Genomic DNA, 18,805 nt, shown 5'->3' with positions numbered 1-18,805 from the left:
CAGGGGTTCCCATTCTTGGCATTGCTGACATTTGGGGCAAGAGACCTCTTGGTGGTGGGGAGAGGGGGTGGTGTCTTCTATATTGTAGGATGTTTAGCGGCATCCCTGGCCTCTACGCACTAGAAGCCTGCAGTAAACACCACCGCCCCCCAGCTGTGACAACCAAAAATGTCTCCAGACATTGCCCAATGTTCCCTGGGGGCAAAATCCCCCTCACCCCCGCCCCTGGCTGAGAGCCGCCTGACTAGGGTGATCTGTGTTCAGGTTTCCTTGAGATCTTTCTGATTGCCATCTCCTGAGCTGAGGGAATTACTAACATCGACCCCTTTGATTCTCAAAAACGCCCTGTCTGATAAAGTATGTAGTCACCCTGGCTCTGACCCTTCTCCCCACAAAAATGCACCTATGTTTGTGACATCATCCTCCTGACGTTTGGGCCCCAGTCCCCTTGGGGGATAAAGAAATTAATACGGACTGTAACTAACACTTACTGTGAGCCTCAGTCAGAAGCATCTTTAGATTGCCACCTCACTCTTATTTCACGGTGCCTTAAGGCCAAAGTAAAATTGGGAAGCCCTGAGGAATGGACAAAGCACTGTAAGGTATTTGAATGAAGTTCCTTTGAGGATTTCAGCCAGTTCTAGGTTTTTACACTTTAAATTTTTTTTTTTTTTTTTTGAGATCTCAGCACTCCTAGAGGGTGAGGGTTCCTCTTGCAATTCTATGAATACAGAGTGATTGGTTGTGTCAGGCACAGAAGTAATCCCTAGGGGTACAGCAGTGGACCAAGGACAGGCCCCCCACGTCCTGGGGCTCTTATGCTGGAGTCAGGGCGTGGGGTGTTGATATTGACCAACAGGCAATAAATAAGAAAACTGACAAATGAACAAAACACTGCAAATTGTGATAATTCAAATACCCCTCAGGAGGTTCCCCCGGCCCTCCCACCTGCCTTATTCTCTTCCCTGGTGCTCGGCATCTCCTGACCTTCTCTATATTTGACTCATTAGTTTATTAGGTCCTTTCAGTGGAACGGAAGCCCCAGGAGGACAGGGTTTTTGGTCTGTTTTGTTCCCTGCTCTATCCTTAATGCCCAGAATAATGCTGGGCATGTAGTACATGCTCCTTAAATAGTTATGAAATGAAAGATGGGGAAGAGAAAACTCCGGGCAGAGCTGGGAATCACAGGGTGGAGGGACGTCGTGGACCCAGGTGACGGGGGTGGGGTGGGGGAGGCCAGTTTGAGAAGATGACGTGTCTGACTCAACCCTGGTCCGAGAGGGGACCAGTTAGTCAGGGCTTCTCATGGGCCGATGCTACGGAACCGTACATGCTGAACACACCACAAAGTGAGTCCCCTTTTTTCTTTTTTTGGCTGCATTGGGTCTTCGTTGCTGCACATGGGCTTTCTCTGGTTGTGGTGAGTGGGGGCTACTCTTCATTGTGGTGACTTCTCTTGTTGTGGACCACGGGCTGTAGGCGTTCGGGCTCAGTAGCTGCAGCACGTGGGCTCAGTACTTGTGGCACATGGGCTCAGTAGTTGTGGCGCACTGGCTTTGTTGCTCCGTGGCATGTGGGATCTTCCTGGACCAGGATTCGAACTCGTGTCCCCTGCACTGGCAGGCGGATTCTTAACCACTGAGCCACCAGGGTAGTCCCGTGAGTCCCTACCCCAAGAGGTTGAGCATGTTTCCATTTTAGATGTGTGGAAACTGAGGCACGAGAGATGAGGGAACTTGCTAGTGGGGGATGAAGATGGGACCCCAGGCCTCCCTCCCTGCACGGACCCGGGCAGCGTGTGGGCCTGATGGCCTGCTCCAGGCTCTCAGCCTCCTGCTGGCTCTGACGCTGACCACGCCCCTGGCCTGACAGAGCAGAGCCTGGGAAGGCAGAGGTGAGGCACTCAGATAGGCAGACACAGCCGGCTGGGAGTCCTCATCTCCAGTGGAAGGGTCACGGCCACCCAGAAGCTCCGCTGACTTGTTGGCACCCCAGGCTGGGCACAGCTGGTCACCTCTGACTCCCTAATCCCGCTGGGAGCTCTAATCCAGACCTCTGGGAGGTGGAATTAGACAGGGAGTGGGAAATTGTACCCTTTATCTGTTGTTTCAAATTCATTTACCATAAACATATATCCTTTCTTTTTTTAAAAAATATTTATTAATTTATTTGGCTGCTTCGGGTCTTAGTTGCGTCACATAGGATCCTTGTTGTGGCATGTGGGACCTTTCCCTGTGACACGCGGGCTCACTAGTTGTAGCGCTCAGGCTTAGTTGCCCTGCTGCATGTGGGATCTTAGTTCCCCGACCAGGGATTGAACCTGTGTCCCCTGCAATGGAAGGCAGATTCTTAACCACTGGACCACTAGGGAAGTCCCATGTATCTTTTCTTTTATAATACTGATGATTCCAGTCTTTAACCAAAAAGTAAAATAATCTAGTACTAGAAAAACAGACAACTCAGTAGGAGTTTGAGAAATGGCAAAAGGTATCAGTTCCCATTAGCAGAGAAAGGATTGATTATTCAAAAAATATTAATCAGACTTAAAAAAATGATGCGTCATTTTTTAGTCCCAAAGAAGGACAGATATAGCCAAGAAGATGTATAAGGTGAAGTCATAGTAAAAAATAGTAGAAAGAAAAGAGAAACGATGACTGGAACACCAGGCTATGAAGAAAAAGGTGGACACATTTTACTATGTAAGAATTTCAAATGTGAAATATTTCAAGCATGAAGCAAGAAGAGGGGATAATAAATACCATGGCTTCCTGCTCGGCTCCTGCCTCACAGAGGACAGCAGAGCGCATTGAAACCCCGGGTCGTCTTCCATAGCCACCCCACATGTGAACTGTCCCGAATTTGTAAGAGATGTTTTTTCCTCCCCTCCGGCCTCAGTAGTGGCTGACAGTGACGTCCATTCAGCGCCAGCCTGTGTTAAGCTCCCCCACGTAGGTCACTTTATTTACTGGTCAAACGTGATGACATTGGGCACCTTGGTGCTGCCCGTGTGACAGATGAAATGACCGAGGCCAAGGTGCCAATCTGGAGGGTCCTTATTAAGAGGCAGCCCTGGCTACTCACTCGTTAATAATCTGCCTTAAACACTTGTGTTTGGGTTGATCTTCCGTAATTTTTTACCGCAGAGATTCGGGGAGAGTGGGTGCCGGCCTACATCCTGTCCTCGGTTGCACCCACTCCCCAGGTGGGTGCCTGGATTGACCGTGGGCAACCTCAAGGCAGGGAAGAGCCCTCCTGCTGGGAATTAGCCCATTTACCTGAACTGGGGACCAGGTTTGTGCTGCCTTTTACCCAATACTTTTTTTTTTTTTTTTTTTGGCCGCGCAGAGCAGGGACCTTAGTTCCCCAACCAGAGATTGAACCCGGGCCTCCTGCCGTGGAAGTGCGGAGTCCTAACCACTGGACCACTGGGAAATCCCCATTACCCGATACTCTTGAACTGAACATTGATCGGCTCAGATTCCTTTTAGCACAAGGCCTGGAACGTGGAGGTTCTTACTGAAATAAGGAAGAGAAGGAGACAGTTTCTGTACTCAGGGAGGCCAGAGTCTGGTGCGGAGACCCACAAGGAAAGAATCACAGAGGAGCCCCTCCCCCCGAGAGGGTGGGAGCTCCCCTGTGACTGAACATCCTGGGTGCAGAGGGCAAGGGTGGGCTGCGGTGGGAGGGGGCAGGGGGCAGAGCTGAGTCTTGTGCTAAGGCCATTTCTGTTGGGCCTTTTTGTCCTTGCTTGTGTGTTCGGTCTTATTTTTTTTAATATTTATTTATTTATTATTATTTATTTGGCTGTGCCAGGTCTTAGTTGCATCATGCGGGATCTTGAGTTGTGGCATGCATGTGGGATCTAGTTCCCTGACCAGGGATTGAACCTGGGCCCCCTGCATTGGGAGTGAGGAGTCTTAACCACTGCACCATCAGGGAAGTCCCTGTTTGGTCTTTTTTTTTTTTTTTTTTTTTTTTTGCAGTACGCGGGCCTCTCACTGCTGTGGCCTCTCCCGTTGCAGAGCACAGGCTCCGGACGCGCAGGCTCAGCGGCCATGGCTTACGGGCCCAGCTGCTCCGCGGCATGTGGGATCTTCCCGGACCGGGGCACGAACCCACGTCCCCTGCATCGGCAGGCGGACTCTCAACCACTGCGCCACCAGGGAAGCCCTGGTCTTATTTTTAATAAAATAACTTTTTCTTCCAGTTTTATTGAGATGCAATTGACATACAGCCCTGTGTAAGTTTCAGGCCTACAGCATCATGATTTGACTTACATCCATCATGAAATGGTTTACCATGAGAAGTCTAGTTACCATCTGTCACCATACAAAGAGGTTCCATTATTAATGACTATCTTCCCCCCATGCTGTGTAGCATCCCCAGGACTCATTTATTTTGTAACTGGAAGTTTTTATCTCTTAAATAAAAACCAAAAGAATTGGGTTTTAATTATAAAAGTAAGACACGCCCATGATCCAAATAAGTCAATGTACAAGACCACACAAAGACAGAAAACAAAAAGTAGACACTTTCATGCCCGTGTCACTCACCTCCCGATTTTATTTCCTATGATTTTGTAAATTTTCAAGTATTTGATTCGCAGTTAATTTGCAAAACAGATGATCACATGCCATGCTTATGCCCATGCCTGGGGCAAGCCCCCTTTGGAAAGCTGTGGTCTAATGTTCCATCACGGCTCTAGAAAGCGCCTCAGAAATATACCTTGCAGTTGTCCCCCTGCCCCACACACCATCCAGCATCAAATAAAAATTCACGCATTGCGTTGGCCTTAGTCTCTGTAACCTAGAACAGTCTCCCATCCAGCACCTCCCACGCCTGGCTAGGGACCCTTACAATGGGCTACACTGCGCTTGTCTCGTTGGTCCCTGGTGGTGTCTTTAACTCAGTCCCTCTCTTTTCTGTAAACTGGAAGTTGGGTTTAATTAGATTCAGGCTAAACTTTTTTGTCAAGCATTCTTCATAGGTGGGGTTGACAGAGATAGCAAATAAAAATATAGGCTGCCCTACATTTCAATTTCAGGTAAACAAGGAATACTTTTTTTAGTGTAAGCTATGCACCATGCTCGCGCTCTCTCTCTCTCTCTCTCTCTCTCTCTCTCTCTCTCTCTATATATATATATATATATATATATATTTTTTTTTTTTTTTTTTGGCTGCATTGGGTCTTCGTTGCTGCACGCAGGCTTTCTCTAGTTGCGGTGAGCGGGGGCTACTCTTCGTTGCGGTGCGCGGGCTTCTCGTTGCGGTGGCTTCTCTTGTTGCAGAGCACAGGCTCCAGGCGTGCGGGCCTCAGTAGTTGTGGCTCGCGGGCTCTAGAGCACAAGCTTAGTAGTTGTGGCGCACGGGCTCAGTTGCTCAGCGGCATGTGGGATCTTCCCGGACCAGGGCTTGAACCCGTGTCCCCTGCATTGGCAGGCAGATTCTGAACCACTGCACTACCAGGAAGTCCCCCCATGCAATATTTGTAGAATCACTTATACTTCGAAAAAGGTATTTGTTGTTTATCCGCAATTCAAAATTAACTGGGCGTCCTGTATTTTATCTGGCAAACCTGTTAAAATCACGATGCCACTGTATGCTCTGTAGGGCCTCTCTGGGTACCACGGTTACTGACGGCGATGTGGTCACCAGGTTACAATGGTGACTTTCAGACCTCTTGACTACTTGGAATTGACCATGTCAGGTGTGGCACCTTGGTACTCCCCATTTGACAGATGAAGTGACCGAGGCCGAGGTGCCGATCTGGAGAATCCTTTTGGCCCTGGGAACGGACCTCCCGGGGTGTCTCTGGCTGCTTTCAATTCTCCTCTCTCCACCCTGCACATATGTGGAGCTCCACCAATGTCCAGGTTTTTGCTGACTTTCCCGGGGTACACGTGGAGGGTTAGCAGAAAGATCACAGACTCTGGAGACTGACAGGTCTGCTTTCTATTCTGACACTGATGTCTCCCGGCAGGGTGGACTTGGAAAAGCTAAACGGTCTCTCTGAGCCCCATCTGTCCACTTTACAGATGAGGAAGCCAATGTCTGAGCCATTGGGTTGCTTTGAAGATGAAAACAGAATTCATTCAATAAATATTTTTAGGCTCCTTGATTATATCCGTGGATGCAGAAAAGACATTCGATAAAATTCCATACAATTTCAAGTTTAAGCAAACCAACAACCTTTTTTCTATAAGAGCAGTTGAGCCTGATAAAGGGTATCCACCACAGATCTAGAGAAAACACTCTGCAGCTGGGGGGGCTGCAGAGTGCAGCCTGTGGGATCTCAGTTCCCCGACCAGGGATGGAACCTGTGCCCCCTGCAGCGGAAGCACAGAGTGCTGACCACTGGACCTCCAGGGAATTCTTAATGGTGAAAATGTTTCAGTAAAGTTAGGAATCAGACGCAACCTTCTCTGTTACTACTTGTATTCAATGCTGCACCAGAGGTCCTGGCAGCGTCCTTTCTGTGCTCTTGTACACTGATTTATGCGGATCACGGGTATATCTTTTTAAAAATAATTAAAAACCAATCATTTTATTAAAAATACAGCCAAACACACAAGCAAAGGCCTAAAAGTCCAAGAGAAATGGCCTTAGTACAAGCCTTAGCTCTCCTTACTCCCCAGTTGCAAGCCAACCCACCCCTGCTGAGAAAAAAAGAAAAAAGAAGGAAGAGATTATAAGGATTCAAAGGAAAGAAACAAAAATGTCATTATTCAACGATAACATGACTATATCAAAAATCCAAGAGAGGGCTTCCCTCGTGGCTCAGTGATTAAGAATCCGCCTGCCAATGCAGGGGACACGGGTTCGAGCCCTGGTCAGGGAGGATCCCACATGCTGCAGAGTAACTAAGCCCCTGCACCACAACTACTGAGCCTGCGCTCTAGAGCATGTGTGCCACAACTACTGAAGCCCGTGTGCCTAGAGTCTGTGCTCCACAACAAGAGAAGCCACTGCAGTGAGAAGCCCGCGCACCGCAATGAAGAGTAGCCCCCGCTCACCACAACTAGAGAAAGCCCACATGCAGCAACGAAGACCCAATGCAGCCAATAAATAAATAAATAAATAAATTAAAAAAACAATCCAAGAGATTCAACAAACCATTACAAGTAAAAGAGATGCATAACATTACTGGAAAAATGATTAATATTTTAAAAATCTATACACAAGGAAATAAGAACTAGACACATAGTTAAAAATAATGATATAACAAAAAATGATAGAGCAACAAAAATAGTTAGGAATAAATCTAATAAAAGGCATGTAAAGGGCTTCCCTGGTGGTGCAGTGGTTGAGAGTCCGCCTGCCAATGCAGGGGACACGGGTTCGTGCCCCAGTCCGGGAAGATCCCACATGCCGCAGAGCAGCTGGGCCCGTGAGTCATGGCCGCTTGGCCTGTGCGTCCGGAGCCTGTGCTCCGCAATGGGAGAGGCCACAACAGTGAGAGGCCCGTGTACCGCAAAAAACAAACAAAAAAAGGCATGTAAAAAGTTTTGGAGAAATTTATAATACTTTGCTAAAAAACTCGAAGTTTTACATAAAGATCAGTTTTCCTCAAAATAACTTCCAAATTCAAGGGAAGCCAATAAAAATACGTTAGTGAATTGGCCCCAAAACTTGGCAAGGGTGATTTTAAATGCATAAGTTCTTTATGGATTTTAGACTCTAGAGTCTGGATTTTAGCCTTTGGAATTTTGTTACTTTGTAAAAGATCAAAGAAGAGTCAAGGCAATTTTGCAAAATAAAACAAGAAAGAACATATCTTAAAAGATTTTAAACTTCCTCTAAAGCTAAGTGGGAAGTACAATAGGTGGTATCAGACTAATGTACTAGAATAGAACTCAGAGAAGACCCACACTTCTGTGGGAACATGTATGTGACAGGGGTGAATGGACAGCTTGGTAGAGAGGAAATGGATTCGTTGGCAAACCGTTCTGTGTAACTGGCTATTATAAAAAGATAAATTAGATTCCTGTTATTAGATCATTCACTAAATAAATTTCAGATGGATTAAAGAACTAAATATGAAAATGAGGCACCGAAAACTTTTAGAAGAAAACAGAAAATATCATGATATTAGGGTAAGGAAGGATTCTTAATCAAGATAAAAACAACAAAACTATAAATAGAATGTTGACACACTCAATTGCATTAAACAGGGTTTCTTTTTTTTTAATTAATTAGTTACTTTATTCTATTTTTGGCTGCGTTGGGTCTTCATTGCTGCGTGCGGGCTTCTCATTGTGGTGACTTCTCTTGTTGCGGAGCACGGGCTCTAGGCACGTAAGCTTTAGTAGTTGTGGCACGCGGGCTCTAGAGTGCAGGCTCAGTAGTTGTGGCGCACGGGCTTAGTTGCTCCACGGCATGTGGGATCTTCCTGGGCCAGGGCTCAAACCCATGTCCCCTGCATCGGCAGGCGGATTCTTAACCACTGCGCCACCAGGGAAGTCCCTAAGCAGGGTTTGTTATGGCAAAAAACCAAGATACTTGATATGAAAAGTCCATAGTATGTGCAGTGCTTCAGAATACAGGATATAAATCCTAGAAAACAAAGAGAAAAAAGTCAAGCAAAAGCAGCAGAGGGCTTCCCTGGTGGCGCAGTGTTTAAGAATCCACCTCCTAATGCAGGGGACACTGGTTCGAGTCCTGGTCCGGGAAGATCCCACATGCCGTGAAGCAACTAAGCCGGTGCGCCGCAGCTACTGAGCCTGTCCTCTAGAGCCCGCGAGCCACAACTACTGAGTCCGCATGCCACAACTACTGAAGCCCGCGCGCCTAGAGCCCATGCTCCGCAATAAGAGAAACCACTGCAAGGAGAAGCCCACGCACCACAACGAAGAGTAGCCCCCGCTCACCGCAGCTAGAGAAAGCCTTGCGCAGCAACAAAGACCCAACACAACCAAAAGTAAATTAAATAAATAAAATTTAAAAAAAAGCAGCAGAAAGTAGAAAAACAGGCAAAAGATGCGAACAGGCAATTCATAGAAAAGAAAACCCAGATGAGTGGGCCATTTGTTTTGCAAATTAACAAAATATTTCAAAATTTAAAAACAATATGTGAAACTTAGGAGGAGAATGGCTAGGGGAATAGAGAAATTAATCTTTATTTTGTGCCCTTCCTCCTATTCTTGTTTTCTAAGCCATGCATATACCTCGTTTATTTTTTTATGTCTCATTTTAATCATTAAAAACTACTTATTTTAGTATGCGTAAGTGTAAATATATTAGCACTGGCATTTCAGACCAGAGGGAATTGTAAGTCTACGGTCTCCCACTGGATATGGAGTTCCATATCCAACCCCACTTCCTGTTCCCTACACCCCAGTTGGACTCAGTGAAGGTCAAGGTCCCGCTGTCAGAGCTGGGCTCCCGAGTGGGCTTCTTTGCTTACAGGCCTCCCCACTGGACCCGACCTCCAGGGGCCCCATGCAAAGACCCAAGCACAGGGTGGACGTTTAGGAAATGTCTGTTTAAGGGATCATTAGCAATACTTATTGAGCACCTACTGCTGGCTCATCTCATGAGGACTGACTTAATAAGAGCCTGTGAAACTCACACACAGCTGAGCCAAGGCTAAAAGGGAGAGGCCGGGGAATCTCACATTCCAGACAGAGGTTTGCAACCTTGACCTTATATCAGCATCTCCAGGGAGATCCCTGAGACCCACGCCGGTTTCTGATTCAGGAGTTCTAGGGTGGGACCCGATAATTTGCATTTCTAATGTTTTCTCAGGTCATGCAGATGCTGCCTGTGGGAGAACCAGGCTTTGAGAACCACTGTTCTAGAGTTTAGGAAGTTGGCCAATTAGGGTAAATGGACTAAATCCCAGCAGGAGAGGGGAAGGACCAATCCCGAGGCACAGCCTGCATTTCGGCTCTTTCCTGGGCTGCAGCTGCCCACTGTCATGCCCACAGGGGATCTGCATTTTCAATTGCTCCCTGGGGAGCCAGCCCTGCTGAGGACAGTGTTTGGGCCAGCATCTATTTCGGGGGTTTGTTTCCCTCTTCCTGTGGGTTCTCCAGAGTCCCTCTGCCTAGACCTTGGCCTCAGTTACCGCATCTGTTAAATGGGGATAAACTGAACTCCCAGCATGATCGGGTTGAGGCAAGAATTAAGGGTAACGCCATAGGGAATGGAGCCCAGAGCTGGGCACTGAACACTCAACCATTGTCAGCTACTGCTGCAGTTTTGCATTTTCCTGTAACAGAGCTACCTACCTGTGCCAAAACAGATGGAGCTCCAAGATATATCCTTGAGGGGAAAAATGCAGGTTGCAGAAGGATACAGAGTTTTATTCCCGTATATGATTCATGGAGCCCTATATGGAAAATAAAAGAATAAAAGCCAGCAAAGAAGGAAATACACCAACTTCTTTTCGCCTGGGTGATAACTTGCTCTATTGTTTTCCTTCCTACACTGGGAGGGGAGCACACAGGGGGTTATGCTTCCATTTTTTAATATCTAAAATACTTCATTTGAAATTTTTAGGTAGTAAATTTCATCAATGTTTTTTCTTTACGTCTTGGTGTTTTGTTTTGTTTTGTTGCGGTACACGGGCCTCTCACTGTTGTGGCCTCTCCCGTCGCGGAGCACAGGCTCCGAACGCGCAGGCTCAGCGGCCACGGCTCACAGGCCCAGCCGCTCCGCGGCATGTGGGATCTTCCTGGACCGGGGCACGAACCTGTGTCCCCTGCATCGGCAGGCGGACTCTCAACCACTGCGCCGCCAGGGAAGCCCTATGTATTGGTGTTTTAAGTCACATCCATGACTAAACTTTTTCTTACGTCTTTAACGCTTTATACATTTAACTCTTTGCTATAAGTGTACTCTTTTTTGGAATAAGGAGTTAAGTTTTTCCCCAAAATCCTTCTCCTTAATGTCATTTATTGAATAATAGGTTCTTTCTCCACTGGTGTGAAATGATACCTTTTACCATTTACCAAAGCCCCATATATATGTGGGTAGGGTATTAAGTGACTTATTCAGTTCCATTAACTTTTCTGATTGTCCTTGTACCAATACCAGATCATTTAAGAAAAAACTAAATTGGCATTTTTGTTAATAGAGCACATGTTCATGGTAAACGATGTCGGCACAACACACGAAGAGGGTAGTTTCCCACCATCCCCAATCCTACCTCCCAGCGATAAAGGTCTGGGTTAGGGTTCATGGCAAGATTAGGAACGAGAGCCCAGACGGGGTGCCAGCGATTCAAAGGCAGCCATTCCCAGCCCCTTAACAGCAGGCAGGGGTGGGAGTTCCACTCATTTGCTAAGATTCTCGGGGGTCCTCATTCATTAGCTGGAAATGGTGCACCTTTGGAGCTAGCAACAGGATCAGCTGTGACTGTTATTTCTTTAACCGATGACGAAAATGAAGTCCTAAGCCATTAACTGTCTTGTCCAAATTCATGCTGCCAGTTGGTAGGTGAACATTTTCAGGTTAGAGCTGCATAGTAGGACACGTACTATTCCTTTTGCCTGGACCATCTCTCCTCCAGCACGCTTTCACACTTTGTAATTCTGTATATTGGATTGAGGCCAGAAGCCCACGGGGGCAGACACAGGTCTGTTGGGTTCACTGCTGTCTGCCCAACGCCTGCAATCCTGGGAGACGCCGGAGACCCGTAGTAGGTGGTCAGTGGATATTTGCTGATTGACAGGGTAATGCTTAGCCTACTGCCTGGAGCCTAGGAAAGGCTTAAGACATGATAATAATTACAGGCTAGAGGGCATTTGTCTACAGACAGGCACGGTCTCCAAGTGGCTGGTACAGATGTTCTCAGGCTGCTCAGAATGCCAGCAGCACGGGGCGCATTTCATAACGGACAAGCCTGTTTCTACCACTCATCTGCGCAGGCGCAACAGTGCTGTTTCTCTGAGTGATACTGAGCCTGTGAGTAACAGAGCCTGCATCATTTTGGTTGCTTTTATCTAAACTTTGGTCCCAAGCCACCTTTCACAGGCAGCTGGACCCAGGAAGTGGAGAGAAATCATGGTCACCCACCGGGCTTTCTCCGACATAGTTCTTGTGCCAAGGCTGTTTGGTTCTCATGCTGGACATCCAGGCTCACGGGACTTCCCTTAATCACCGCACTTATGGGGAGGGGGTGCCTCCCAGATTCACTGCCCTCTGATAAGATGAAAGTTCTAGATTCTTCTAAAATATTTTCTGTTACTAGAATAACAAACCCTTCCGGTCTTGGTCATCCTCCAGACATCCTCTACCCCAGGAGAAAAAGTATTGGTTGTATGTATTGAATAATTTGAATTCCACAGAGTGGACTCTTCTGCAGGTATTTTAAAAAATGAAACGTACTGATAGATAATAATGCAGAAGCATGGCCAAGAATATTGCCGGGTGGTAAATTTGTGTAAAATAGCAAATAGGGCTTCCCTGGCGGCACAGTGGTTAAGAATCCATCTGCCAATGCAGGGGACACGGGTTCGAGCCCTGGTCTGGGAAGATCCCACATGCTGCGGAGCAACTAAGCCCGTGTACCACAACTACTGAGCCTGTGCTCTAGAGCCCACGAGCCACAGCTACTGAGCCCTCACACCTAGAGCCCGTGCTCTGCAGCAAGAGAAACCACCGCAATGAGAAGCCCACCGCAATGAAGAGTAGCCCCCGCTCGCCGCCAACTAGAGAAAGCCCACGTGCAGCAACGAAGACCCAACGCAGCCAATAAATAAATAAATAGCAAAGAATAAGATCTTTATAAAAGCTGTTTGCAGAGATGTATACTTCAGTATATAGAAAAAGGGCTCCAAGAATTTATCAGTCATCTGGGGGTTAAACTCAGGAAGAAGGTTTACTTCTAGGAGAAAGCCAGGGAGATGGACATTTATATGTTCTGTAGCTGTACAGTTATACATATTTCATGAATGTTTTATAACCAAAATATATTCATGCATTAGTGGGTAATTTAAAAAAAATACATTGAAACAAACAAACAAAAAAACCCAACAGAAAGTTATAAAGTGGGAATAATGCAAATCCCTGTCCCACCCAGTCACCTACCCTCCACCCTCCCAGGTGGCCACCACAAACAGCAGTTCTTTAGATCTGTAATCGTTCCTTTTGTGAGTAAATATTTGTGTTCAGAGAAAATGTTAATAGCCGTGAAGTTGGATGGTTATGCCTTGGGTGCGGCCCCAGGAGGAGAAAGGAATTAAACCACACCTCCCACAAAAAGGAAAAAAAAAAAGAAAAGAAGGAAAGAAGCCATAAATGGAACACTTCTTTCTGAATGTGATCTCCTGTGCGTGTTACGGAGAGACAGCTGTCAACCTCCGTCTTTTAAATAATAATGATGTTAATTAGAATCATACTGGCAGCCATTGTGCGCTGGACCCTGTTTCAACTGCAGCTAAACTGCCTTCTCTTGAAAATGGAGCTCACATCTTATTTCCATTTTTTTTTTTTTTTTTCGGTACACGTGCCTCTCACTGTCGTGGCCTCTCCCCCTGTGGAGCACAGGCTCCGGAGGTGCAGGCTCAGCGGCCATGGCTCACGGGCCCAGCCGCTCCGCGGCATGTGGGATCTTCCCGGACTGGGGCACGAACCCACGTCCCCCTGCATCGGCAGGTGGACTCTCAACCACTGCGCCACCAGGGAAGCCCTTATTTCCATTTTATTTGTTATTATTATAGAACGTTTTCAAACCCATCCAAAAGTAGAGAGAACTGTACAGCGACCCACCCTTCACCCGGACTCATCACTGTTTCAGTCACCACCACTTTCTGCCCCTTGCTTTTCGTCCATCTCTCTCCTCTACTCCCCCCATCAATATTTTAAAACGAACCCAGACTTTGTATCATTTCACCGAGAAGTACTTCAGTGTGTCTCTAACAGATAAAGACTTTCTGCCTGTTTGTTGTTATTCTAACCACGTAACCCCAACATGGTTATTACTCCCGATAGAAGTTAATAGTAATTTCTTGCCATCTACTAACCAGTCGCTCTTCAATGTTGTGTTTTTTAGTCTGGCCAGAGGAAGACCTGAACAGTTTTGAGAAATTGCCCAACACCATAAGGCATTTAAACAAAAATAGTAAGTGGTATCCCTGAATGAGGGCCACCACATCCCCGGGATCTTGTTAGAAATGGAAAAATCCCAAACCCAGACCCGTGCATTGATAAACCAAACCGCCAGTTTAAGGAAAACCATGGGTGATTAAAGTCTCTTTACTGCATAGCAGGTAGTGGCCAGCCCACTCTGGATTAATCCACTTTTTCCCTGAGATCTGGATCTTGCTTGGCTAGAAGAGATGTCTCCTTCAAGTCTTAATACCCACAGTAAGAGCCCGGCATGCCGCAGGCATCAACCAGGTTCTTGGGGACAGAGAGGTCCCCACTGTTCCGAAGCTCTCACGCTAGTGGAAGAGACAGACAGCAAATTTATAATTAAATAAAATAATTGCAAGTTGTGATTGCTCCTATATCAGCTGGATGAGGTCTCTTCTGACATCCTGTTTGTTTGTTTTATTTTTATTGAAGTATAGTTGATTTACAATGTTGTGTTAATTTCTGCTGTACAGCAAAGTGACTCAGTTACACATATATGTACATTCTTTTTTATGTTCTTTTCCATTATGACACCCTGTTTAAATTGCACTGGCTCCTAAGGCCTTGTCCCGCCAGCCCAGCTCCCCGCCCTCCTCGCTCCTTCTGCTTCACTTTGCCCAGTTGTCCTCACCTCCAGATGTTGGGCCTGGATCTTTCCTATTTATGTGTTCATTGTTTTTCTCTTTGGCTAGGGTGTGAGGTGTAGGATAAATATTTGCTGAATGAAAGTCTACTAAAAGTTTTTGAACAATGAAGGAAAGCACTTACGAGTGATCAATAAGAGTCAGCTATTCTTTTTTATTTATTTTTTTGCTGTACGCGGGCCTCTCACTGCCGTGGTCTCTTCCATTGCGGAGCACAGGCTCCGGACGCGCAGGCTCAGCGGCCATGGCTCACGGGCCCAGCCGCTCAGCGGCATGTGGGATCTTCCCGGACCGGGGCACGAACCCGTGTCCCCTGCATCGGCAGGCGGACTCTCAACCACTGCACCACCAGGGAAGCCCAAGAGTCAGCTATTCTTTTAAAAATAAATCTATTTCATTCCTACCCACAGAAGAGTTCCTATGAGGAAGGAGGCTGATACAAACAGCAACTACAGAAAATGACTTGCCCTGGACCCTGCAGTGGGTGCATGCCTCCACCGCATGCTGTGTCCTTCGGAAGAAATCCAGGAAGCCTGAGGCCAGAGCGCAGGTGAGTCACTGAGGACTCTATGCCCTTGTGGCCGTCCTCCAGGTCCCCCGTCTGGATTTGTATTTTTTTCACCCGAGGGCTCTGCATCAAGAGGCTGGTGTTTTATTGTCCCTCCTAGACATAAAAGGGACCTAATCTCAGCCTCATCAGTATAAAGATCTCAGGTGTCTCAAGATGTGTCTGTACATTCAGAGTAATTCTAAAATTCAAGCGAGAGTTTTGGGGGGAGGAGGGAAGAGCGTAGGGTTGAGGCTGGAGCAAAGCAAATACTGATAGATTCTGAAGCGCTCATGGAGGATGAGGGCAGTGAGGCAGGTGTAGAAACAAGGCTGAGAGCTTCCGCGCTCCGTCTTGGAACCGGGGTAGGAACAGAGTGTTTAACACGCAGAACAGCAACAGCCGCACCCACGCCTGGAAGGGAATCTAGGAAATGACAAAGGCGGCACTTCAAATGGAAGGGATTTAAAAATAAATGCTAATGGATATGTTTTTGTTTGTTTGTTTGTCTTTTATATTTTTTTGGCCACACCGTGAGACTTGTGGGATCTCAGTTCCCTGACCAGGGCTCGAACCCGCGCCCCTTGCATTGGAACCTGGGAATCTTAACCACTGGACCGCCAGGGACGTCTGCTAATGGACATGTTTATCCATTTGCAAACGGTAGCACGAGTCTTCCCCCTTCAACCTCAAACACACACAAATATACACACTACCAATTCCATATGGGTTCAAAACCCAAACCTAAAACACAAATTCAGGGAGAATCCTTGAAACAAGACAGGTAAAAAGATAGTGTGATGGAAATGGGAGCAAATAGCATGGAATACAAGTGGTCAGTCATTATGGGAAAAGTTGGTCACCACCGTTTTGACCCTCAGATTGTGCAGAAGCTAAAAAATGAGACAGAGGGCTTCCCTGGTGGCGCAGTGGTTGAGAGTCCGCCTGCCGATGCAGGGGACACGGGTTCGTGCCCCGGTCCGGGAAGATCCCACATGCCGCGGAGCGGCTGGGCCCGTGAGCCATGGCCGCTGAGCCTGCGCGTCCGGAGCCTGTGCGCCGCAGCGGGAGAGGCCATAGCAGTGAGAGGCCCACGTACCGCAAAAAAAAAAAAAAAAAAATGAGACAGAGCTCCAGGTAATAGTGCAGAAGAATGGCCAAGAATATTGCTACATGGAAAATTCATGTCAAACAGCAAAGATTAAGATCTCCTTTGTAAGTTGTGTGCAGAATAAGGGCTTAAACAAACAGAAAAAGGATTCAAAGGACACTTCCCAAAGTTCTTAATCATGGTTACTTGGGAGAAGCTAGGGCGTTCATTCTCATTCTAATGTACAAACGTGACCTTGTGAGGACGTGGGCCTTCTCGACACGATGGGCGTGTGTAATCGGTTGCAGCATTTTAGAAACTAAATGTAGCATTAGTTTCAAACTCTTCTTGCGTTTCCCCTACAGAATGTACCTGTATGATTCTGCAAATTCCACACATCCTATGGGCAGTTGCTCCATTACATTCTACAGCACAGAAGAGTCTCCCAATTCCTCATGGCAGCCAGGTCTTGAACAGCCTGTGGGTGGCTTTTGTTTGGGCCATGGGCTCTTTGAAAAGATGACTCAGTCAGGTAAGTGGTTTGGCACCTGGTGTCAAACGTCTCACACTTGAGCACACAGGACCTGCCCGGCCTGGAAGGGCAAGTCTTGAACCTCTGTGGGCCTGGGGTCCCTCCTGTGTGCGGTGGAGTCACCTCCACAGGTGCAGGTCCCACCCCTCTAAGACACCACACCCCATCACTTCCTACCCCTGCCTTTCCTTCTAATACCTGACCCATCTTAGTTATGAGGTTCGTGGTGGTCCCCATGGTAAGCTCTGGGGAGCAGGACTTGGCTGCTTTCCTTCCCCACCATCCCCCAGCCTGACCTGGTACCCGGAGGTACTCATAGTACATCTGCTTCAGGGACGTGGGACCCCCCTCATCCACTACCCGGGCAGCCTCAGAAGAGCACCTTATTTACAAAACACCCGCTGGTAGGACAACGCTCAGTGGAGCTCTGGAGATAACAGGAGGAATGTCTGTGAAGACTGAACGATGGAACTCCTAACCCCACCTTAGCTCCCAACCTGTGCTGCCCCAGGGCCTTGCCCTCACTCCCCTTGCCTCTGCTTCCCCTAAAGGTCTGCTGTCTGACCTTCTGGCGCCTCTTGATTTCAGCATCGCCTCCTCTGGGAACCTGCTTCACCTCCAGCACAGGCCAGGCTGCCTTATACCCACAGCACCCCTGTCTCTCCGTGGTGTCGCCGCCTCTGTAAAGGTTGGGTTAGCTGTGTAGTCGTTTGCCAAGATTTTGTCTCCCACCAGCGATGCGAGGCCCCAGAGACAGGGGTTGGAGCCTCTTTTGTTGTCTGTGAGCTGCCCAGCACGGGGCCTGGAACACTGTCAGCGCTCCATAAATATTTGTGGAATGAAAGATGGACAAGAGACAACTCCCGACAGAGATAGGGAATCGCAGGGTGGAGGGACATCGTGGAGCCGGGTGACAGGGGAGAGGCCGGTTTGTGAAGGTGACACGTCTGACTCAGCCCCGGTCCAGGAGGGGACCAGTTAGTCAGGCCTTCGCAGGTGCCGATGCCCCAGAAACACAAGGACACTGAACACACCACAGAGCGACCTTTTAAGGTCAAGGCTACCACTTCAGACACTCCCCACGGGGCTTTGCAGATACTGCTTTTCGCTTCTCTGTCTCCAAACCCCAAGAGGTTGTGAACGCGTGGCCCATAGCACCCGGAGGTTTCTGCTCTCATGGGTGCAGCTCTGCCCTCTCTCCCTCCCTCCGCTGGTGTCTGTTTTAAGACCTTGGTGGAATTTAGCACCCAAACTCCCTGGGCTCCATCACCGTTAGGGCTCTGTCAATTCCCAGTGCTTAGAAATTAACACTGTATCCCACCCCTCCCCCACCCAAACCCCATCCATGGGGAAAACTTTTGGGGTGTCAGGCCAGTGGAGATTTGATTTGATTTATTTATTTTGCATATTTACTTCCAGTTTTATTTTTTTTATTATTATTATTTTTTGCGATACGTGGGCCTCTCACTGCTGTGGCCTCTCCCATTGCAGAGCACAGGCTCCAGACGCGCAGGCTCAGCGGCTCACGGGCCCAGCCGCTCCGCGGCATGTGGGATCCTCCCAGACTGGGGCATGAACCCATGTCCCCTACATCGGCCGGCGGACTCTCAACCACTGCGCCACCAGGGGAGCCCCAGTTTTATTTTTTAATGAAAATTACTTAAAAACTTATACATGCTCATTACCAGGAATATAGACACTATAGCAAATACAACAATAAATGTTTTAAAAGCTCCCCAAATCCTACTATCTAAAAATTATTACTGCTAATATTAGGAAAATATTATTAGATACATTTTTCTTTGCATTTACAGAGAGGAGGATGGACGAACAGGTGAAAAATGATATCTCAGTATAATTTTAATTTGTATTTCTCTTATTAGGAGAGAAGTACAGAATCCTCTCATATGTTT

The 18,805-nt window shown here is 47.5% G+C and overlaps 1 long non-coding RNA gene across 1 annotated transcript in view; it reads left to right on the top strand.

The window, feature by feature from the left end:
* The window catches only part of LOC113609551 (uncharacterized), a 34,418-nt gene extending 16,061 nt beyond the window's left edge, over nucleotides 1-18,357 (top strand). Inside the window, exons 3-4 of the long non-coding RNA XR_003428677.1 lie at nucleotides 15,134-15,273; nucleotides 16,726-18,357. This is a non-coding gene — a long non-coding RNA (uncharacterized LOC113609551). The remainder of the gene's footprint in view (nucleotides 1-15,133; nucleotides 15,274-16,725) is intronic.
* Nucleotides 18,358-18,805: the final 448 nt, after the last annotated feature.

The sequence above is a fragment of the Aethalodelphis obliquidens genome, unplaced genomic scaffold (genome assembly GCF_003676395.1).
Source record: "Aethalodelphis obliquidens isolate GAN/ISIS:26980383/991018 unplaced genomic scaffold, ASM367639v1 scaffold57, whole genome shotgun sequence".
NCBI classification, from domain to species: domain Eukaryota; kingdom Metazoa; phylum Chordata; class Mammalia; order Artiodactyla; family Delphinidae; genus Aethalodelphis; species Aethalodelphis obliquidens.
This window is presented reverse-complemented; position numbering and strand designations above follow the sequence as displayed.